Raw genomic sequence first — 25,860 nt, 5'->3', positions numbered from 1 at the left:
GTATCAGTTTGCAGAAATATTATTTGTACGAATAACTTTTAGTAATAGACATTAGTTTCAGAGTGAGCGATGAAGTATCAGTTTGCAGGAATATTATTTGACGAATAACTTTTAGTAATAGACATTAGTTTCAGAGTGAGCGATGAAGTATCAGTTTATTTATAAATTATAATTTCATATCTTTAATGTAATATATTGCTGTTCATGTCAAATAAATCGATGGTAAACTGCAACATAGTAAAAACGATCATGTTTGGATCACTTATCGTAAACTACAACATTGTAAAAACGATCATGTTTTGATCACTTATTGAAACTTGATTTAAATAAAGGTGTACTTTAGAAAATGTGTACATTTCTTTGTTTCCAGTAGAGGCATAAGTGATCAAAACATGATCGTTTTTACAATGTTGTAGTTTACGGCATTCACACCCTGTCTGTGAAGTAACATCGCCCCATTTGATTAAAACTTTGAACACCTAACAGCCCTCCAAATCCCAGTTATTTCCAAGCCTGAGGAGTTTTAGCACAACTCCACGGACTGCCAAATGAGGATTAAGTGTTCTTTATGATATAGTAGTCGCATAACCTATTCTAGTTATTCAAGCAGACTTGCTAAGAGCAGAATTCATCTCCACTCATCCAGTAGTGCACGTCAACAGAATATGTAATGGGATGTAATTGGTTCAAAAGTCGTCTTCTTCGACTTCATATTTCAACAATGTTTGTAGTAAGTTTTGTATTCTGATATTATATAGTACGTGTGCAGTGAGAATTCATGAGATTACAAGGTTGCCAGTCGAAGTATGTTGAGACGATTTATATATATATATATATTTGAAAAAGCTGCTATTAAGCAAATAATATTTAATAACTTTTTAGAAGGAAATTTTTAAATGTCAGCGGTTAAAACTGAGATTTTTTTCTGTTCAGAGTTCCTAAGTAAGAGTTTGGTTTGTTTTTGTTTTTCCCGTATTTTGTTTACTTCTATTCCAACGAATGTAGCTAGCAGTCATCTCAAAGTTCACTTAAGTTGTTCTACCATGTAGTCTCCAGTGCGTCAGTGATAATGTTTACGGATTTGCAACGCTAAAATCTGGGATTCGATTCCCCGTGGTAGACAGAGCGCAAATAACCTATTATGTACCTAAAACAACTAAAGAGACCTCCCATTATAATGGACCACAAAGTTTACGTAGGTGTTTAACAATCTAATTTGATCGCAACGTTTGTGTGTGTTGTCAAACAACGTAAAATAGCTTATAAAAGTTTATCTGGTGTTTAACATGTAAAGGCGAGAAAGAAGTACAGCTACGTTATCTACCATTATAAAATATACCATAAAACGTTTATATGAGTTGTCCAACAACGTGAAATAGTTGGCGTAGTTTATCCGGCTTAGCCAAAACTGTAAATTAGGTAAGACAATTTTTGAATTATCCAACAATGTAAATAGATATCGAATTTTATCTGGACGTCTAGCATGTAATATATATATATATATCAATTATTTACCAACCTAACATTTATTACAAAGTTTAATGATTTTTTAAACGATGTACCATATAAATATGCAAAACTGTATGGTTAAAAAATAAGCATTAAAGAAAGTAAGGCACTAGACAGATAGATTCCTGTTAGTCATGGTTCACAAATATCCCTTATGTCTGGTATTAAGGTAGAAATTTCTTCAGGGATTCAGTGTCAAAGTATAATAAAAAATCAATGTTTCTAAATTACTCTGAAAATATATATACTCTTGTTAAAAGGAGTTATTATTTACTTGCTAATCTTAGAAGAAGCAAGCACTCTTGTGTTTTGATAAGTTAGTTTCTAATTCACAGCAGAGGCAGATAGCACATTTTCTGTCAAGAATGACAATCGCTCTGCACGAGTCCAGCAGCTATTAATTCAAGGTTTGATGAACTTTGTGATAGAAATTGAACAAACAAAAGCAAGAATAGTTTACGAAGAAGCGTTCCGACCTTGTTTTCATTTGAATTTAAACAATCTATTGGAAAGGGGAGAGAGTTAAATGAAGGAATTATCTAATGAATGTAAATGTTTATATCCAGTATATGGAAACCTGTGTTCATGTTGATAAAAACAAAGCTTGTGTTAGAGAGTGCAAACGTTTATGAAACAAAGCCTAAGTCTTTGAATGTACATATATAAATTTAAAAACAAACTTGTGTTAGAGAATACAAACGTTTCTCTAAACAATCAGGTCTCGAAGAACATAGAAAATTGGGAAATAAAGCTCTCAAGAATCAAGCAGTTCGTTGAACAACATATGAGTCATAGAACCTCATAATGATATTTTTTTTCCTTAACTGAGATATGTCACATGAACAAAATTTGTTTAAAATAAAAAAAACTTAAAGCAAAAATGCATCGTAATAAAAGCTTTAGTAAATGTTTTTCAATGTAAAGTATCAAAGTGTATGTTTATGTTAGTGTGACGTTTTCGAGTGTTCTTTCTCTCCAGTTAATGGTTTGTTTGGCTCTTAATAAAAAAAATGTACGTAACTAATCCTACATACATAATGGACTCTAATATGGAAACAACTGAAGTTCACATTCTAATAGACCGTCTTCTATATCCCCACATCTTCATGTAATTATCCGGATCAGACGTATATCTTAATGGTGGATTCAAACAGCAGAGCTTAACGCCAATGGAAAATAAATATTTATTATATTTTCTTTCTGAATTTGGCTTATAAAATTGACAAATAATAAATGTGCTCATGCCAATCTCTTATTTGAACCAAAGTAAGAAGTAACAAAGTTATATCTAGTGTAGAATGTATCTATCTGGATATTCTCCTTTCTTTGAAAAACAATAACAAAAAACATTATTATTAAAAAAAAATAATTTATATTTTAAAATCCTTCTTGTGTTATACATCATTCTCGTTAAGCTTATAAACTTGAAATGTATTACTTTTTATCATAATATATATATGATTATATTATACCAATTTAATATTTTTAAGAGATTGAACGATTATTTTTATTAAGCAAAATCGTAAAGAATGAACTAAGTTAGAGTATAATAATTCATGTAAAGATGGTGCTCCAATCTGCAGTCACCATAGTTTTATCTGTAAAATACACATAAGTTGTAACTTCCAATGTGAACCCTCTTGAAGTGTTTATTAATAAAGACTGACCAAAGAAAGCTACCTATATAAGTTAGAACTAAAATTATTTAGATAATATAGTTAATTTAATATATACTTCTCTTACTAGGACAATGTAAGGCTATAAAGCAAAACGTATAGTGATTAGAATGTCCATCGTAAAGGGGGAGGGTAAATAAAGGAATAATCTAGTGAGTGTAAATGTTTGTAAAAAGTGTATGTAAACCTGTATTCATGGTGATAAAAACAAAGCATATGTTCGAAAGTACAAAGCTAAAGCCCTTGATTGTATACATAATTAAAAACAAAAACAAACGTGTGTTATAGAATACAAACGTTTATTTAAAACAAGTCTTACTTACCATAGATCTAATATATATATAACTTGCTTTCCCTGTTTTTTATCAGCTGTTTACCCTCGATTACGCGAATAAGGGTAGTCCTAAACAGCCTTCATAATAAATATATATTTGTTTAAATATAATAAATGAAATATGTATATATACACACTAAACGTTTTATCCACAGCTGTTAAACAAAGTAACACTAAAGAAGGAATGTAATATAGCTTTTCTTGGGTTTGGTATGGACTGGTGGATAGGGCGTATGACTCGCAATCTACGAATAACGGAATCGAAACCTACCGCCAAACGTGTTCGTCCTTTCAGTTATGGGGGCGTTGTAATGTTACGGTCAATATTTGTTGGCAAAAGAGTAGCCCAAGTGTTGGCAGTGGGCGGCGTTGACTAGCTGCCTTCCCTCTACTCTATCACTTCAAAATAACGATGGCTAACATAGATAGCCCTCGAATAGCTTTGCGCGAAAATTGGACAATCAACCAAACAACATTACTTGTAAGACTCATAAAAACTATTTGTTTGCCACATACTATCACTGATCCCCTGTCTCTTGAGAAGTTAACATCCTTACACTGTTTACGACCTCACATAGCTACCTTATGTTGCAGTTAACACAAAACCATAATTTTGTGTGAAACATGTAATACAAATACTTGAAATGCACCAATCAAAACGAGTTCATGCAATGAAAGAGATTAACAATATCGATTATGAAAAAAAGTTGGAAAGTCGCTCTTCTGGTCACTTTGCTTAAAAACATCTGGAAATGTTTAATAACTTTCCCCAAGGTTAGGCTTAGACAACGCCGTTAGCAAATCAATGAGGTTTTACTTTTATTCATTTTTTGTTATCATTGTATAGGTAATAAGCGAGAATTTGTTTATGTTTTTGTTGTATGTGTGTTTTGTATTTTACGTTTCAGGCTTGACCTAAAATATTACGTATATGAAATTTGTTTTCATTAGAAGAGACCAGAAAGTTCTTGCCAATGCTTTCAACATCAATGTTATATTCAGTCAAGATTATAAACGTCAAACTTAGAGTCTTTCAAAAGATTCAGCATTTCAATAATTTTCACGAGAAAATTATTTCTTAATTGGAAGACTTTGTTCTTCCCTACATCTACTCTTTTCGTCCGGATTTTTCGTGTTTTTCTTTTAATATTTGTTTTCAAGCTAGATCAGTATTATAGGTACGCAAATTGAATAATTTTGAATGTATGTCAAAATCTAAGTACAACTGACTCCAGAACCAACGTATTTATGAACAACTTTGGATGCTTTATCTTCATCAAGATGTCTTTATTTCTGTTTCAATACATCGCATAATTCGATTTTGGTTAGGGAATATCGTCATGCATAACAATACACAAAATTATACGTTTGTTTTAGGTACTATTTTTAGGTTTGAACGTACTATTAAAGAAACATCATTTAAAAAATAAACTTCTATTTCAAAAGGATTGAGCAAATTACGTAATTAAATCAAAGTAAAAATATAATGGTTATCAAATAAAATTAATAATAATAATCGGACAACCTCTATCTCTGTTTATTCTTGGTATTCAATTAATAGTGCTTATGTTTGCTCTCAAAGAAACCAACTTTAGAATTATAACGTCACTGCGAGCTGGTAGACAGTATTTTTAATAAATAAAGTTCTTTAATTCTAGTAATAAATAACCTCATAACACCAAATTTAATTATTTTATTTAATTTGACATTCAACTTAAAGCAAATTGGTGTTATAAAGTCGTTTATTTCCCCTAAAGGGAACCAAAGGCCGCCTCGAGGGGGTCACCTGTTTTAACCATTCGCACTACTGTACAGTAATGTGTTGTCTGTAAGTCGGTCAGTAGACACTAAAATGACGTCACATAAGGGACGCTTAACACTGCAGTTTGTCCTATCATGCCATGAATCACGAGAAGAATCATTCACTCTGTAGGCTACAGCACAGCATGACATATAAACTTCAAAAACAAGAACAAAAATATTTTTTACTCTTAATTTGGGTTTTATTTACGCTTGAAACAGAACATTTTCGGTGATCCTGCGGGAGTACATCAAGCTACTAGAATTAAAATGTCTTTTGTATTACAATAAATATTACAATAAACACTGCAGAAATTAAATGATAAAGTTCTTTGTTTACTTACTGCTTTACACTGATGTTTTTCTGAAATTCTAGAGCGTAATGTTTGATGTAAAACTTTTTGTCTTAGGACATTTGCTAGAAGGCAAAAAAGAAGAGGAGATCAAAATATTATTGTTATTTTAGTTGATATTTTTTATAGATTTTTACCCACATATATTTAGAGTGTGAGGAGAATTTTCTCACATTAGGTATGGTTTTTCATATTTTCTATGTAAATTCTGCTACGTAGTTTGTAAGTGTTCGTTTTAAATTTTAGAATTTCAATGTAAATTTCAGGGAGAAATAAATAAGACAGGTAGTTTACCTTTTGTTGGAAAGCTTAAATTTTAGAATCTTTCATTAAGATAAAAGTCAGATTGTGAAAGCACATGAATATGTGAGAATATAAAAAACTTAAATAGGTTATTATGATTGTAGATATTAATAGCGTGCTTGGAGGGGGCGTTTTATATATGGGATCAGATATTGAGTTAAAGTAAAAGCTCTTTTAGAGACGGCTCATTAATTGGCGAGAGAGAGAGGACTCGGACGGCAACATTTCACTTATCTAAGCATGATGCTTAGAAAAACAAGTAGGTTCAAAAAAGCACGAAACCCTATGATCCGAGCTCTTTCGAAAGGAGAAACTTTTTTCACCTGGGATACACTAATGAAGAAAAATCCACCTTTCGAAAACACTCGGGTTATAGGGTTTCGTATTTTTGTCCTTAATTGCATAAATATATATTGTTACTGTGATACTTTATAATAAAAAGAGGTATTAATATTGATAATGTTTAATTCAAACCCAGTTGTTTTATAAATATCACATTGCCTCTGAATAGTCTGGTTATATTTTTGGGGATTATTTTGGCTATGCTATTGTGTACATTTGCAATAACAGATTATTCACAATAACAAAAATATTCTATTTAAATACTCCTTATTACTTTTAGCTTCAATCAAATCATTAGTTGATTAAGTGTTTCATATGATTCGTGAATTTATATTTCATCTTTAGCATGTCGCATAAGTTTTACAAATGTATTGTGTTTGAAATACAGGCTTGAGTGCGTTATATTAAAACGATTGTGAATATAGAAATCAGCAAATCACGTAAAAATTACAGTCGTTATAAAATCGCAATGAAACGATATGTAGCTGAACTACGTTTTGGCGATTCGTAGGTAGTGTGATGCCTCCGACAACTGATCGTTTTGAGAAGGGTATGTAACAGCCTCTTCCAGCACAAAATATTAATAAACTCAGATCATAAAGATGGGTTCAGATCAGGGATTTAGAATTTTCGAAGACAATTTTCGAGTTAATCCCTTGTACTTCATTGCACTGGAACATAAATCAGCTTGAGGCACCAGCACTATCAGGAAAGAGACCTATAACAAGTCGTATCCCAGATGTGTTATTCAAAGAGCAGCGTCTTCTAACAAGTGAAGAACAAGGTACACAAAGGTCAGATGCAAAAGCCATCCCTATGTGTGCTTAACAAAATAATCAAGAAGAATCTCTGTCTGGAAACAGGTCAACAGGTTATAGGTTCACCAAGATAAGGTTTCCAGTCATAATTCCCGTTCATCCATCATATACCTCAAATAGCTGGAGAATGAAATGAGTAGTCATGCTATTAAGTAGCAGCTATGTATTTCCGTGTGATCGGACTTCTAAAACAGGCACTGTGAAATTATCATTCTCGTATACTAGGTGGATAATGGAAAGCCTTCAGGTGGGCTTTGGAGATTACAGCCTTATGACGGAGCCTTTTGCAATAGAACTGTGCTGCACAGTTATCGTCAAGATGCATAATCATTAGATAGATTATGACCTGACGAAGTGAAATGAGCTGTAACAGTGTAATGAAGCTCCAAAATGTACTCAACCATAAGCATCTTTTCTAGTTCCTTGTGTCCTTGTGTGTGTTAATCTGATTCAGATTCGGCTTTTATTTTGTACGAGACGAACAGTACTATGGGGGAGTTTATTGCACGAGTGTCGTTCTATCTGTCCTTCATCGTTGATATGTTCCTCCCAATAACCAATGATCGAGCACTGTTGCTCGAAACCAAAATGTCTTTTGTAACAAGCTTCTGTAAAAAAATGGCCAGGTCAGTTTTATACCAACACCTTGACAGTTTCTAAAGACCCTCCACTATACATAGATTTCAGTTTCCAAAATCATATTAAGCAAACTAAATTCAGAGATATGCATGGGTGTGTATTCAGGTAATCTGACAGGAGTGTCTGAGTAGCGGATAGCGTATACACTGGTTTCATTCCTCATAGTTTGTGAAAACGGTGTTGTGAAATTAGACATGTAACTTGACGCTTTACTCTGATGTAAATACATCTTTTTTTTGGGCGTCCTGTCCACACATTGTAGGAATTTTATCTAGCATAATTGATATCAATAGATTCTGCTGACAGCCCAGTGAGAAACACGTTTTGGCATCCTGGCTACACATTGTAGGAATTTCCTCTCGCTTAATTGGTGTCAATATATTCTGTTGACAGTCCAGTGAAAAACACGTTCAAGGTCTTTTTTTTTGTACAGCTTTCTGTAGATTGTCTTTCTCTCAACAACAAGTTTGGGGTGAAACCTGTGCACTGATGGTTTATGTTTTCTTACAAGGGCAAGATCGTGAATTATCTTATGCATATTTGATTAGGGTTTGTGCTACTTGTTAGCAGTCATGTTTTAGGGACAGGGAGATCTGGACTACCAGTTTGCAAACATTACCTCACCAATGTATCCCTCACCAATGCTAGTTACTACTTTATAAGTAGTTCTCTGTGAATTAGTGTTTCGAGAATTGAGAGTATTTACTGTTCTGCGGTACAAACATCCTTCTTTGGACAAGGCTGTGACATAATCCTTCAGCTATAAATATACCCGTAAGAGCATTGAATTGTCGAATAGGTAGATGCTAACCATATCTCCTGTGCCACAAAAGACAGGCCCGGCGCCAAGTTTGTTTCTGGGCCTTTCAAAAGGACAATAAAGAACAGAACTTATCATAAACAACAATTATACAATACAGTAAGAATACAAATATTGAAAGTTTTTGGTTCCTTAATGCTTGGACCCCCCCCCCTCTAAAAAATCAAAAATCGTGGCAGGGATTTAGTTTTTAAAAGGGAAGATAAACTTTCCTAAAATTGAATGTTCAGATATATTGATATCCCCCTTCGCCCCGCTCGCGAAAAAGAAATTTTGCAAATTTCGTGGGGTTAAAAGAAATTTCAGAGTTAGGTCGTATCTGTTAATTTGGCTGGTATGAAGAGTTGAGAGGTGCCTGTCCTGAGCCCAAAACTGAAATTAGAACAACATGAATGGGCTAGAAAGAATTTTGAAGTGTATTTAAGTTTATTTCATTGCTAAGTATTCGTTGTATGAGGACATTGTTTTGTATGAAGCACTTGTCATCGTGTGTAGGGTGTCAGTTAAGGGGTTTCTCTTCTCTGATTTACCGTAGTATTTAAATGCTAGGGATGATAATTTTTCACTGATTGTTTGTATATTGCAAGTTTTGTGTTGGTAACTTGTAGGGGTAAATTTTAAGAGTCTTAAGGCTAGTTTAAAGACTCTGTTATGTTGGAGTTATAGCTTGTTTTTAATTATACTGGACATGTTGAAGATGACTTGGCATCCGAACTCTATTAGGGGGCGTATATAGGCTGAGTATATTTTATTATGGTTGGCGGTTTGCAACCTTTGTTCTTGCCTGCAATTATCCTTAAATGTATGATACAATTACTAATGGATTTATGAATGTTTCTGAAATGTTCAGCCCATGTAAGGCAGCTGCCGTAGGTTACACTTAGAAACTTGGATGAAGAGCATAATTTTATTTCAGTATTGTTTAACTTTAGTTTCACTTTTTTAACGTTTCTGAAATGTTATGTCAAAATATAATTCCTGTTATTTTAATTGGGTTAAGTGATACACTACAATCATTACACTAATTTACTATAGTGTCAAAAGATTTTTGTACTGTACTTGCTGCTATTGGAGGGTTTTGCGAGATGCTCCAAACATCAATATTGTCAGCGTATTGTAAGAAGTGTGTATAAGTTAGGGAAGGGGAATTTATTAACGAAAAGAATGTAAAGGAAAGGTGAGAGGAAGGAGCATTCAGAGACTCCAGCAGTAATGTCAAACGATTTTGATATTGTGTTGTTATCTTTAACTGAGGCTGTGCGATCACTAAGAAAATTTGATATCCATCTAATAATTGTGTTATTTACTTTCATATTGTGAAGGCGATATCTTATGGCATTGTGCCAGACAGAGTCGAAAGCTTTCTTTAGATCTAAGAATACGGCTATAGTATCTTGATTATTGTTAAATGATTTGTGAATAGATTCAATTAATCTGGTTAGGTGGTCTACAGTTTGTCTGCCTTTACGGAATGAGTTTTGGATGTTTGGTATCAGGTTGTTGTTCTCACAATAGAGGAGTAGTCTGTTTGATATTATGCGCTCAAGTAATTTACCTAAGCAGTAAAGTGATTGGTCTGAAGTTGTTCAGATTAGAATTGTTTGCAGTAGATTTAGAAATAACTGTGATGGTGGCTTTTTTCCATGATTCCGGGGAGCTGCCTGAAAGGAATTATAGATTCATAATGTTAACTAAATGAAGTAATAGGTTGTTCGTTGCGTTTTTGCGTATTATATTACGAATACCGTCATGGCCCGGAGCTGAGTTTCTTAATGATCTAATATTCGTTTTAAGTTCACCTGCGGCGATTTTTTGGATAACTCAGGAATGTCCGGTGATGTTTGTGTTTCAATAGACGTATGAAATATAGGGGTGAATAGTTCGGGTTGAGATGTTATGTGATTGTGATTTTTTGTTTGAGTTGGTTGAAATGTGGAGAATCGATATTTGAAAAAGAAGTTTTGTATTAGTTGACGTCACACTTATCAATGTATGTTTTGGCGGGGGATGTTATTATATTTAATGTAACGAAATAATTTGTTGTTGTTTTTCTCAGATGTTAAAGATTTAAATTTTCCCCAAAATTCTTTTAGACTTGGAAACCCTATTTGAAGTGGCAATCCACTGTAAGTGAATACACATATCGTTCATATAAGCTCCCTCCTCACCCCCGAGTGTTACAGCGGACTTACAAAGCTAGAACCCGGGTTTTGATATAAAGTGTTACCTTTGTATTCTGTATTTTTTCGTAGTTAGCGCGAGGGTTTTCATATCAATTTTCTTAATCTTTTTACAAACAGATCTAACTCTAACGTTTTCCAAGATCTCGTGGCTCTGATGTGTCATAAATTAAACTCTAGAATGATTAGCAGATATTGTTAATCTTTTAAAAATGTCAGAAATGCATCTAACTATAGCCATAAATGGGGATATACAATAAAACAGGCAAAGGTATTCATAAACAATATCTATGTAACGATATATAATCACCCAGTTAATAATATAATAATTCCTCACCAAAATATTAATATTTTGGTAAGCATACTAATATACAATAACCGAAACAAAAATATGGATAAATATTAATCCATATTAAAATACTAATATATTATATTAAGTTATAATATAATATATTAAGTTATTTATTTACAGGAAGGAAACTGGCTCGAAGTGTTGCATATAAACTTAATGGAAGCATAAGGATTTTGATTATTGTTTTCTTTTAGGTTATTTTTTCAAAAACTTAATCAAAGGGACACCTTGTAAATGATACCAAAGATTGTGACAAAAATACACACCCAACGTTTAATACAATATAACCCGGTCGAAAATAATGGCAGTCAGAAATATCAATAAACACTTTTATTTAATAGAACACTACAGCACAGTCTGAAATACTGATGAACAATTACACAGTCAACGGTATTGAGACGCAATTAACCAGTCAAATGAATTAATTTGCAATAACTGAGATAATATGTTGCTGCGCAATAACCTACACAAAGATAGTGATATCGACTGAACGAGAAAGAGATAAAAGATAATGATGATATTGCATAACAGAGAAAACATTTAGTGTTATACTATAGAGTGCAGAGTTTTTACACTAATACGGCTGTTCTAATCATGCTTTCCTCTGTACACATCTTTCTGTTGCATTAAGGAACTAACACAGCTTTACAGGCTTAATGAATGTCAAATCCAGACTCAGACCACATTACTTTTGTGGCTATCCCGAAAAAGAAAATAAAACCGTTTCAGTCATTTAACTCTCCTACTGGCAGCCCATAAATGAGAGTATTAACATAAAGATCCAAGTGTCTCTGTCGAGGTTAAATGAGTTTTCCTTGTAAACTGAAAGTAACTAAAAAATATTGACAAGCTAACTGTCACACGTTACAGACGCGATCTATGTGTAAAATCTCAACATCCTTGACTGCGAAAATACTGAATTAATGACACAACATAAAGTGAACCATAGAAATGGTTGGAATACATGGAATATGATAATTATATAATGTTTAAAAACCAGCAAGCCCTTTGAAGAACTGTATTTATAGCCGGCGTATTGGTTCTATTGTATTTTTATATTTAAATTTTTTTATTACATTCAATTATAATTCTCTTCATATAAATAATAGTTCCTTCTATATGATGACTATATGAACTGAAACTAGCGGAAATGCCAAAAACTAGCATTAGATATGTGTTGCACTCTAATTAACACAAACATTGTAATATTTTACAACAACAGGTGTGTGTGAACTGCAACACAACTTATTGTTGCAGGGATATAAACACAAATATTCGTATTTTCTAGCAACACAAATGACGTGTGTTTTTCAGTTCAAAATGTTGATGTTGTTTTTGTAAAATACAATGTGATGTTGCGAAGTTACTGTTTTATTATGTTTATGTATAGAATTAAACACAAAAGTCGTACATCAGCCAATACATTTGTGTTTTATTTTGCTAGCACACGATGACTGTGTTGTTTCAACTTGAATTTGTGTTGTAGATATTGAAACACTAAACTAAATCGATTATTTTTAGCATAAGCTGCTTTACAGTTTGTGTGTAGAATACGGTAACGTAAGCTTAGAATTAAAGAAGGCTTGTTCTGAAACATATCAATTTTTTCCTATTTATTTTCAGGAAGATCGACCCATGTTGTATTGTAAAATAACATTAACAGGGACTATATACAAGAATAACGTTTATATGCTGTACAACTTTATTTATTGTAAAATAACATTAACAGGGATTATATACAAGAAGAACGTTAACGTGTTGTACAACTTCATTTATTGTAGAATAATATTAACAGGGACTATATACAAGAAGAACGTTTATATGCTGTACAACTTCATTTATTGTAAAATAACATTAACAGGGACTATATTCAAGAAGAACGTTTACATGCTGTACAACTTCATTTATTGTAAAATAACATTGACAGGGACTATATACAAGAAGAACGTTTACATGCTGTATAACTTCATTTATTGTAGAATAACATTAACAGGACTATAAACAAGAAGAACCTTTACATGCTGTACAACTTCATTTATTGTATAATAACATTAACAGGTACTATATTCAAGAAGAATGTTTACATGCTGTACAACTTCATTTATTGTAAAATAACATTAACAGGGATTATATACAAGAAGAACCTTTACATGCTGTACAACTTCATTTATTGTAGAATATTTTATATAAATTCGGACCTAAAATTTTCCAAATATCAACATACTTTTACAACAAAATATGCGGATAAATATAATTTGCGAGTTAATATTATATTTACATTAAAGTTAATATTATATTTACATTAAAGTTAATATCATATTTACATTAAAGTTAATATTATATTTACATCAAAGTTAATATTATATTTACATTAAAGTTAATATTATATTTACATCAAAGTTAATATTATATTTACATTAAAGTTAATATTATATTTACATTAAAGTTAATATTATATTTACATTAAAGTTAATATTATATTCACATTAAAGTTAATGTTATATTTACATTAAAGTTAATATTATATTTACATTAAAGTTAATGTTATATTTACATTAAAGTTAATGTTATATTTACATTAAAGTTAATATTATATTTACATTAAAGTTAATGTTATATTTACATTAAAGTTAATATTATATTTACATTAAAGTTAATATTATATTTACATCAAAGTTAATATTATATTTACATTAAAGACATCTCGCTCTTAAAATTATGGTAAACAATATGTAATTGATAAAATTCGATATCTTGTAATTATGTTCGGAATATTTCCTCGTGATGTAACCTGTTCGTAACGAACAGAATGTGTGTGCTGTAAAAGCTTCGCTCTGGAAGCTGTTTCACAGCTTATGTATAACCTCTGACCTATATCAGAGCATGTTTCTCTATCAAACAGTCAGCTTAACTTGTCTTATTGTTTACTTTACTTGTGTAGAACTTGTCAAGCACAGCATCTCTGTGACGTCATTCTGTTTCGTAACATGACAACACACACGATGGAAACAAAGAAGGTGAATCTGTTGTAAACAGTATGGAAATTTGTAGTGTACTCTCTCGTAAGTTAAGCGGTATGACAGTAACGAGTGTGGTTTTAAAAGTTATTTGCTATGTTACTTACTTAACTACTTACAAACGTATTTAACTCATTTTAAAACGTACTTAATTCACTTACAAGCCAACTTAACTCATATACAAACATATTTAATTCATTTAAAAACGTATCTCACTCACTTATAAGTGTATTTAACACATTTACAAACTGCTTTCTTGAAGTAAATTCTGATAAACTTAAAAACTCTCATTTGTTACTCCGGAACATCGGATAATTACAACATCCCCTCAACCACTCCAGGAAATGAAACAATTACACCTCTCTACGCACTACGGGAGGTAAAAATGTTAAATATCTTCAGCCATCCTACATTATAAAATAGAATATCTTAGTGATTTCATGACATAAAACATCTTCTTTAAGAAACTTCAGAACATGAAATAGAACATCTTAGTGATTTCATGACATAAAGCATCTTCTTTAAGAAACTTCAGAACATAAAATAGAACATCTTAGTGAGTTCATGACATAAAACATCTTCTTTAAGAAACTCCAAAACACAAAATGGAACATCTTAGTGATTTCATGACATAAACCATCTTCTGTAAGAAACTCCAAAACACAAAATAGAACATCTTAGTGATTTCATGACGTAAACCATCTTCTGTAAGAAACTCCAGAACACAAAATAGAACATCTTAGTGATTTCATGACATAAACCATCTTCTGTAAGAAACTCTACAACATACAATAGAAGATTTTGGTGATTCTGTGTCATAAAGTATATTTTGTCAGTAACTCCAGAACATCCAATAGAATATTTCAGACTCCAAGACTTAACAACATATTTTAAGTAGTTCTAGAACATAAGATAGAACACTGTTCAATGTGCAAGTTACTACAATCAAAAATTACTGTGTAATATCATTCGTTCAAACATTGTGAAAGCATAAAAACGAGGAATTAAATAATTGGACACATACATATGAGGTTTTCGAGATACTAGCCACTGTGTTAGAAATTAGCACAGTTTCTCAACTTGTATACGATAACTAGAAGTTATATTTCTAACGGTTATATTTTAACCTATATGCGATGACTAGAAAATATTGTCTGAGCTATCGAAGTATCCTTTTTTAAATGGCGACCTTTTGAGTATATTTGTCATCTCAAAGTATACGCACTGTTGAAACCTTTTATCAATTTTCCTGAAAGTAAACTATATTTATCTTCTAAAACTAATAATAGATAAAATCTTTAAAGTATTATAGGGCTGAGTAAGAGGTTGAGAATATCATTAAAGGGCTTAGGATGACCTGGTTGTTAGGACACTCGACTCACAACCTGCGATCGCGGGTTCGAATACTATCACCAAACACACTCGTCCTTTCAGCTATGGAGCGTTGCAATATGAAGTCAATCTCAATTTTCGTTGGTAAAGAGTAGCCGAAGGGTTGATAGTGGGTGGTGTGGACTAGCTGCCTTCCCTCTAGTCTATCACTCCTAAATTACAGGCGGCTAACGCAATTAGCCCTGGAGTAGCTTTGCGCGAAATTCAGCAAACAGATATTACCAAAGTGCCATTTTAAAATAAATTTATTTATTATTCTCCTTTTAAGACGACAAACAAATGAGTCTGAGCACGTTAAAAAAAATATACCAATAATTATAAAAAGGTGTTGTTTCTGCCACAGGCTGTTATTGGTTAATTTTTTCAAAGTAAATTATAGAGAAAAATTTGCATGCGCTGCAATACCCTTGTTTGGCGACGAAGTAAAATTTGCTAGGAGACTGGAATCTCAGGCATAGCTAATGAGAGGATTACACAGTGAACCTTGAGGGGCGAGAATTATACGCTGAAATTACCACTGTAATGGATTCTCGGCAATTTTAACAAGATTAAAACTACATCCTGCATACCGACGAATTTGATCATGTGCAGAAACCACATATACAGCGGCAGAGAGAAGAATTAATATTTTGATTATAAACTATTCCGTTTTAACTGTCACTGCATGATGTAAGGTTTGCATTTTTTACTAGAAAAAAGCGCATATATTTTAAGAAACTAAATGTTTAACAGTTACTGGAAAACGTTTTAAAAACGATTTATTGCATGAAGTATAAGATTATCCATTTATACACTGTCAAAAAAAAATTGTAGTAAATTAACACAAATTGTGTTTCCAAATCACACACTTGTGAAAACTATAAAACAATTGTTTGTTATAGTGATATAGACACTAAATCTTTCGTATGATTTTAACAACATAAATGCTGTGCGATTTTCAGTTCAAACTTGTATTAATTTTATGTGTATGTAGATTGTATAAAATTCAACAGTAAAATTGTGCATTTGTCAGCACAATAGTGTTTGTTTTTGTTAACCCACAGTTATTGTATTGTTTGTGACTTGAACTTGTACTGTAGTTATTGAAAACTATTCAAGAATTATGTTTCATGTTGTTTCTACCACAAGTTTTTTTTTTTTGGTTTTCTTTACAATTGTACAATAACTTCTACCAGAGGAACTGCTAAAATTTTACAATAATGACTGAAATTAATAACACTCTTAATTATGCAATAATAATTAAAATTAATAACAAACAGTCTTAATTATACAATAATAATTGAAACTAATAATAAATAAACTTAATTGTGAGTAACAGGCGAACTACAAAATACTTCTATGTTCACTCTAACCTAGGTCATAAGTTGGGTGTGACTCTTTATTATATACTTGCTGTTACTTCTATGTTCACTCTGACCTATGTCATAATTTGGGTGTGACTCATTATTATATACTTGCTGTTACTTCTATGTTCACTCTGACCTAGGTCATGTTGGGTGTGACTCATTATTATATACTTGCTGTTACTTCTATGTTCACTCTGACCTAGGTCATGTTGGGTGTGACTCATTATTATATACTTGCTGTTACTTCTATGTTCACTCTGACTTAGGTCATAAGTTGGGTGTGACTCATTATTATATACTTGCTGTTACTTTCTATTGCTTAGTATGTTTCGAGGATTGCGGAAACTTATAAAAACACGATTTTCATTATTCAAGTAAATATAGAACTACTTTATGTCTCCTACAAGCTGTAGATACATTTTAACCATCGCACGCTCTTTGAGCTGCTTAAAGAAATAAATATATTTCCCTCAGACTTTGAACCAGCGCTCATCCGCCATATTTTCCTTGTCAGACATTGTAGCACAGTTAGCTGGTTTTACCATCAGTCGCCTAGAGACTGTAATATGTTGGTGCGGGAAATTTTAATTGCAGTTAAAATAGAGAAGAGCGCTAACGAAACAACGAAGGAAAGTACGAAAACGCACCACCTATAAAACTAAACAATCGCTTTTCCGCCTCTCGACCCTAAGAAACATAGGAAGCATTACTAAACAGTCAACGTAACGTTCAGACGACCAAGAAACGCTATATAGAGACATGAGTAGATAAACAAAAAGACAGAAAAATTGGCAGACAGACATTATAATATATAGATGGATATCGGGGCTATTATATTCTCGACTTCGTTTGGCCTTTTTCACGCACTCGATTGTTCAAAAAAAACTTATTTCTCTCACAAACACTTCAGCTTTAAAAAAAGCAGTTTCAACATTAAAGAAGAACTCCCAAAACACGAATTTAATAATCTAGTTTCACCACTAATCTCTACTTCATCTGACAGAAACCTTACACACCACAGCAAGGTCGGACTTCAGTGAGATTAATATATCTGCTTTCATATCATAATTCCAGGGTGGGAGCTCGTAGTCGGCTGAGTCCCGAGAGCCTCACCCCCCCCCCCCTCCTACAGTTCTACAGTCACAGATGATAAACTTGCGCAAGCGTTGGATTTCACGGTAGTTTGTCTTGTCTGTGAAGAATACAAAACGCTCAGAAAGATTTGTAAGCACAGTCATTTGTCTTCCTGGAAGATAAAGGTTAGAAAAATGCCATCAGAAAGTGTGTTTGCATAAAAATGCCATCAGAAAGTGTGTTTGCATAAACTGTGAAGTGTAAATCTTGAAGAGAGTCGTGACAAGACGAAAACGTTTACTCTTCTACGTTGTTTTATATATAAGAAATTTAGAAGTACGAGCAGCTGTTAGTTTTGATAAAACGTGTGATTAGGACTAACTAAACTATTCACTTACATTTTTGTGTATAGAAAAAAAAATCCAGAAGTAATAAACTGTAAACTCTGAGGTGAGTAGTGTAAAACAACGCAATCGACTAAGTTGTTGATTTTTTTCACAATGTGTTGTTATTCAGGATCTTGTATTTCATGCACGTGCCCACTGTTGATTGTTAAGTTTAAGATAAGCTTCTATAGTTGAATTTTATATGTAAAGTATATCATAAATCTATATTACATTATATTATTTATGTGCTCAGTGTTAATTGGGGAGAATAATATAAGCCTGTATTATGCAACATTGTTAGTCCTCAGTACAAAGTTTGCCAAAAAACTGTATTACATTATATTATTTATGTGCTCAGTGTTAATTGCGGAGAATAATATAAGCCTGTGTTATGCAACATTATTAGTCTTCAGTACAAAGTTTGCCAAAAAACTGTATTACATTATATTATTTATGTGCTCAGTGTTAATTGCGGAGAATAATATAAGCCTGTGTTATGCAACATCGTTAGTCTTCAGTACAAAGTTTGCCAAATAAACTGTATTACATTATATTATTCATGTGCTCAGTGTTAATTGTAGGATATATTATAAAACTGTGCTTATCACTAAAGTCGGTGTTTATTATTGATGTTTTATACAAGATTACGTTGCACTATGTATTAACTGTAGGTTGTAGCATAAATCTCTATTATATATTAACATGTCTTTACCAGGTTGATTATATATTATATAATATAAATTAATATAAATAATATGTTAAGTATGTGCCTAGTGTTAATTGTAGAGTATATTATAATCTTGTATTTTACAACACTGTCTGGATTTCCTGTAGGTCATATAACAATGCTGTATTATACAATACTTTTCGTAACTGTTTATTGATGTTAGAATATATTGTAAACTCCTTCTGTACATTAATTATGATTAAACTTTACAATAAAACTGATAGTAATTTCAAGAGTTTAATCATATTCATCTTAGTACGGATTTTATGTTTTAACAGTGGATTTTGTGATATTTCAATTACACCTTGTTTGTTGCAAACTACTGATAATCAGACCTCTTGCCAAATTTGATCTTACTTACCAGAACACTCAGTGTCTGTTCAGCGTCTAATATAAATAGTGTTTCAATGAAATCTTCAAATTTTATCATCCATGTGACCTTAGGCCTCTGGCTGGAATGAAAGGCTTTGTTCTCATTGGTCTACAGCAAACAGTTTATAGTTGAAATGATATTAATTCACTGTGCTATACGGAAAACCGTACTAGGTAAGCGAGAATAAAAGTATATAACATACGAATTAAAGGCTTTTGAATGGGCAGTATCTTTCGTTGTGTGTGTCCTTCCTTCTTTGTGCCTGTTGCAATATTTTCACTTAGTTCACAGTTAAGTAACGTTGTAACATCAGGTTCTTACAAATACTAATTGAACTTTACCCAAATAGTATCTCGTTATATGAGTCTTTCTATCTTTGTGCCTATTCCAATCTGTTTTTACTTAGCTCATAGTTCACTGGGTTCTTACAAATACTGTTGGAACTTCATTTAAATAATCTGGAAATTATGTTTCGGTTTTGTTTCCAGTTTATATATCAAGGTATTCAGCTTCTAGTTGTTTGTTTTGGCTACTTGAGATGAAATACATTTCAAAAAGAAAACCTGAAAACAAGTTCAAATTTGTCAACATGATGTCTTTTGTCAAATTTTTATAGATGAATATAAAGCGTGAAATATCTAGAACCCAATCGTTCTGTTCTTTCTACAAAAACTTGTAGCCTTAGAATCATCGATGAGGTCCATATATCTCTCATCGGATTTTTAAAAAATACATATATAAACTATTTAAAAACTAAATCGCGTGTGGGTCCATAGTTTTGTTGGTTACAGGATCCCAATAGGATATTAGTCACACAAATAACTTCAGCAAAGTTACCATCAATATTGCAGCTAGTCCCACTTCTTACTGGTAGGATTTCCAAGGTATATAATAGAGAAAATTATGGATTTCACCTAATTTGTTTGATTGGTTCTTTATATTGAATGTTATAACTGGTAAAAATGTAAAACTACTTAATACGATGCAACATGTGATCGGTATGTAAACAAGTCCGTAATTGCAGGTTTAAATGTTTAGTACGTTTTATTATAATTATGTATACAAAGACATACATATAATACTATACAAATATCTGAATTATTATAAAGATAGACCAGTATTCACCTGTGTTAATCCCATAACTCACACACATCAGTGTCAATTGCTCTACTAACCCTCCAAAGTACATAGAATATTTTCTAAATTATAATAAATAATTAAAAACAACGTTTTCTATTGTGTAAATATAAAACGCTGTTTTTAATTAATAATTATAATTTAAAGAATTTTAAACACAAGTGCCGGTAGTGCATATGTACATAGAGTAGTCTCTGTTGTTCTGATAATCCTGTAAATTACATAGACCAGTAAGTATTGTTGGACTAATCCTATACACTATTATCAATTATACTGATAACCCTACAAAGTACATTGACTAGTATCTATTGTTCCGCTAATCACATAACGCATATAGACCAGTATCTATTGTTCCGCTAATCACATGACGCATATAGACCAGTTTCTATTGTGAAGACATCGAACACAGATCAACCCAAGGAACGTAAGAAAATCGTCATTGTTGACTTTTATCATTCAATTATACAAAACTTACTTACCAAGCCTCGTATCTTAACTTCTTATCAAAACTATCTTATCGTGCCTCTTACTACACCTCTTGGCATTTTCCTTACTTTAATATCTTGCCAATATTTATCCTTAGATTGAAACCTTATCATACTCCAACATATCCCTTTATACCATACACTATTGCAACCTACTCTTACTATATACATCTTAATTACATTCCCTTATCATACCCATTTCCGAAAGTGCTATGAAAGGGAAACTCCAAAGATTTGAGTCGTGTTAAATATCACTAAGAGCATTGTGTACATAACCTGAACCAGTATTAGTATTAACAGCATAGTATAAATGATCTGATACAGTACTAGTAAAATCACTGTATAAAGTACCTGAGTAAGCATTGTGAAAAGTACCCGAGTCACAATAACGTGTTAATAACAGCATTGTGTAAAGGAATTGAGTCAGTATTAAGTATTACTAACAATACTGTGTAAAGTACCTGAGTCAGTGTTACGTATTACTAACAGCATTTTAAAGGATCTGAACCAGTATTAAATAATATTAACACACTGTGTAAAGGCCCTAGACCAATATTAAGTATTATTAACAGAATTGTGTAAAATACCTGAGTCAGTACTACTAATAGCATTTTGTAAACGATCTAAGTCAGTACTAAGTATTATCAACACATTATGTAAAGGATCTGAGTCAGTATTAACTACTATTAACACACTGTGTAAAGGACCTGAGCCAATAATAAGTATTATTAACACATTATGTAAAGGATCTAAGCCAGTATTAACTACTATTAACACACTGTGTAAAGAACCTGAGCCAATAATAAGTATTTTTAACACATTATGTAAAGGATCTGAGCCAGTATTAACTACTATTAACACACTGTGTAAAGAACCTGAGCCAATAATAAGTATTATTAACACATTATGTAAAGGATCTAAGCCAGTATTAACTATTATTAACACACTGTGTAAAGGACCTGAGCCAATAATAAGTATTATTAACACATTATGTAAAGGACTCGAGTTAGCATTAAGTGTGATTAACAACTGTATGTAAATAGAAAAATGTTTGGTTCAAGAAGAGTTAATTGAGTTACGTTGTATAACGTGTTAATTAAATTGGAAATCATAATTGAAAATCAAACCCTTTCAGGCTTGGAAGTTGTTTGCGTACGCTATATAACTGCACACCGTCTGCTGGGAAACAGCACACTTCACAACCAAACAAAATGAATCATTATTATTTAACTCTGGAGAAAAGTATATTTACATGAGTGTGTGGTTAGAGGGCTTTTCCACGTACTTAATAACTCAGCTGTACTTTAACCAAACTGCATAACGGTTCTGTGTTGCTAATATATAAAATGAGTTTGGCTGGAACTACGATTTCGATACAGTAAACATCGTGAACACAAACTTTCCTTTAACCATCCCTGAATAAAAGTAAATGTTTCAACATGATTTCAAGAGCACAACGAAAAGCATAGCAACTGATACACATAGAAATTTCACATACCTGTATATGTAGTCACCTTTTAATATTTAGTTCGTTATTATGTATAATAACTACTTAATACTCAGTGTACTGCAACATGTAGTTACTCTCCAGTACTTAGTGTGGTGCTACATGTAGTAACATTAATACTGAACGTGCTAAAATATGTTGTAACTCTCTAATACTCAAAGTACTGCAACATGTAATAACTCTCCAATACTGAATATGTTACAACATGTAGTAACTCTCTAATACTCATTGTATTGCAACATGTAATAACTCTAATATTCAGTGTGTTACAACATGCAGCGATATAATAATATTTAGTTTGGAACAAAATGTAGTAACTTTTCCATATTCTGGTAATCATTCTCCTAACAGGAACAATGTTATTTCATGATAAAGAAATCCATGATCGGGAGATAAGGCTTAGCAGTCCAGATTAAATTATTCCCCTGGTATCGTATTTGTCAGATGACTTTTTAGTCACTTCAAAATCAGCACATAAAGTGAAAACTAGTAAGATTTAAAAAAGTCTGTTGCAAAGTGTCTGGAAAGCTAGGTTTTCGGCCACCTGAAAGGAGCTCAAACATGGAAAGCTAGGTTTTCGGCCGCCTGAAAGGAGCTCAAACATGGAAAGCTAGGTTTTCGGCATCCTGAAAGGAGCTCAAACAGCAGTTCGTTGCAGCTTAAGTAGGAATGTATTATTTGAATTAGATAGCTAAGTTTTTTTCCAAGCTATAAAACATCTTTTCCTTGTTATCAAAGGTTAAACTTGTTAAATGGCTAATGAGTGTAGGTTTTAATAGTAATTTTTAATTGTGAAAAAAACTTAATAAAATAAACTTTAGGGCTAACTCCATAATGTGTTTATTGACCCCAAGTTCACAAGCTCGTTTATGAGCTCTTCGTCAAACAAAAGACAATTTAGAAGCTTGTGCTCAGTAGATACATTAAGAAGCTCGCCCAAAAGTTTGTTTTGTTAAGCATAAAGAGTTCTTTTTCACCTTTCTTAAGTGATAAGTAAATGTATATTAAATGTCACTATTTTATCGGAAACTTCAACATGGGGATTTTTTTTTCTGCAAATTTACAAAACCGATCAAAATTATACTGAGGGCACTGTTAATAGCCTTTAATTTATGATCATTAACTTCTGATCAAAGCAAGCTGCCTACATATACCCGAACTCAAAATCAACCCAGTAATTAACGTAGCTAATTTAACATACCGTTCTATCTTATAATGATTAAAAGAAGTGACTCATCAGATGGGTGCCCTCGATGTTAGCGATACTTTAGTATGTAATCCAAATAATATTTCACGAGCTTCGGTCAACTTAGGAGATTGAAGTTCATCCCAAATCCACATTTTAAACAAACGATGAAAACTAATCATCCTCATAAGGAATATATGTGTGTGTGTGTGTTTCTACAAATACCTATATTAAACATTTTAACCAATACTATTAGCGAAACGTACATTGAAAGTAGAACAAAATAAACTTATTTACAAAACACCTAAGAAGTAATTGTTTGATTCATTCATTCATTTCCCTGTTTTTAACCTAACATTTATCTATGACTAGTCTTTTCCGGGTATTTTTGTTTACTCTGCCTTCACGGGTTATCTAACTTCGATAAATTGTGTTCCCTGATAAGCATCAACAATTAAACACACAATAAATGTTGAAATATTTGACAAATATATGGTGATTGTTGCAGCAAAATTAGTTACATGAAATATATACTTACACCAAATTCTTATTCACAGTTTTATTTTATTTCAGATTCTAATTTCGAGGAAAAGATTAGGATTTCAACAGAGAATAACTGGAAACATGTTGTTGTTGTTTTTTGACGATATTGTGAGAACAGTGGAAACGTTTAAAAAAACAACTTTTGAATAATTGACGATAACGACGAGAATTAACAACTGTATTATTTTTCTTTGTTCTGTTAATACGTTTGGCATTGCAAGTTTATTAGCTACTGGCAGTATAAAATAAATGAAAACTTAGATACAGATAGGGATTAACTTTTTTTTGACATTAATAAACCCACGTCAGAATTAACGATCAGCCAAAGCGAGGACTCAGAATTCAGCGAAGTCTACATGATTTTAATTGCTTCCGTTTAAGAATAGATCTATGTATGAACTCTGACAATCTGTCGTTTCGATTTCCTAATGGAAAACAGTGAAGCTAAGTCTCGAATAAGCTATCTTGCCTCGCATTTGAGATCCTTAATGATAGGCTTGAAGTCTTAAGTCTTAAAAATAAAGCGTTAATATATGAATTTTTAACACAATATTTTATCTCATTTATATGTAACAATTATAATAATGATTATAAAATAATTTTGAAGAAAGATATTAACTTCCCCTTATATCATATTAGAGCGTTAAGATCTAAACTAGTAGATCTTATAAAATGATTCTAAGATACTGATAAATGCAATCTAATCATTATAGGTTTGAGCTTTCTGGCGCACTGATTTATAACATTAAGTATTTCTTGTCAGGTTATTATACAGGACTCTCCTCATTAATGTGTATTTTATTTTAGTCCTGATCTACGTAATTAGCTTAATTTCGATATAAAAGGTTCTTAAGGATTCACAGTAAAAATAGTGAAAAAAACCTATAACATATATCAGTAAAAACACGGTGAAGCTTACTCCAGTCTAGTAACAAAAATACCGTATAACATATTTCAGCAAAAAAACAATGAGGCTTACTTCAGTCAAGACGAATCACACTTGAGGCATCGTGAGGCTTATTTTGGGTTTGTCCCAAGTACATTTAGAGCATAGATGGACATTAATTAACTTTTAAAATACGTAGATCTAATCACATTTGGAGCACCGATGGATGTTAATTAGAGTTTAATATAATAAGAACAACCACATTTGGAACATAGCTGGACATTCATTAAAGTTTATCATAGTAAGAACAACCACATTTGGAACATAGCTAAAAGTTCATTAAAGGCTATCATAACAAGAACAACTACATTTGGAACATAGCTGGACATTCATTAAAGTTTATCATAATAAGAACAACCACATTTGGAACATAGCTAAAAGTTCATTAAAGTTTATCATAACAAGAACAACCACATTTGGAACATAGCTAAAAGTTCATTAAGGTTTAACATAACAATAACAACCACATTCGGAACCAAAATGTATATATGTTAACTAACGGTTAAAGAAAAACAGTACTGCCTCAATCTAAGCACCGTACGAAATTATGACTTACGTGATTTGTCACTTTTTTATTGCAAGTTTTAAGCAGAAAATAAATGCTGATGTAAAGTG

General features: G+C 32.0%; 1 long non-coding RNA gene across 1 annotated transcript; it reads left to right on the top strand.

The window, feature by feature from the left end:
* Positions 1–612: 612 nt before the first annotated feature.
* Positions 613–24,565, top strand: LOC111084995. Its single transcript, XR_002609866.1, has 2 exons — positions 613–730; positions 24,330–24,565. It is a non-coding gene; the product is annotated as an uncharacterized LOC111084995 (long non-coding RNA).
* The last annotated feature ends 1,295 nt before the right edge of the window (positions 24,566–25,860 follow it).

This window comes from Limulus polyphemus, unplaced genomic scaffold (assembly GCF_000517525.1).
Source record: "Limulus polyphemus unplaced genomic scaffold, Limulus_polyphemus-2.1.2 Scaffold194, whole genome shotgun sequence".
NCBI classification, from domain to species: Eukaryota; Metazoa; Arthropoda; class Merostomata; order Xiphosura; family Limulidae; genus Limulus; species Limulus polyphemus.
Note: the sequence above shows the minus strand (reverse complement) of the source record. Positions and strands in the feature narration are given on the sequence as shown.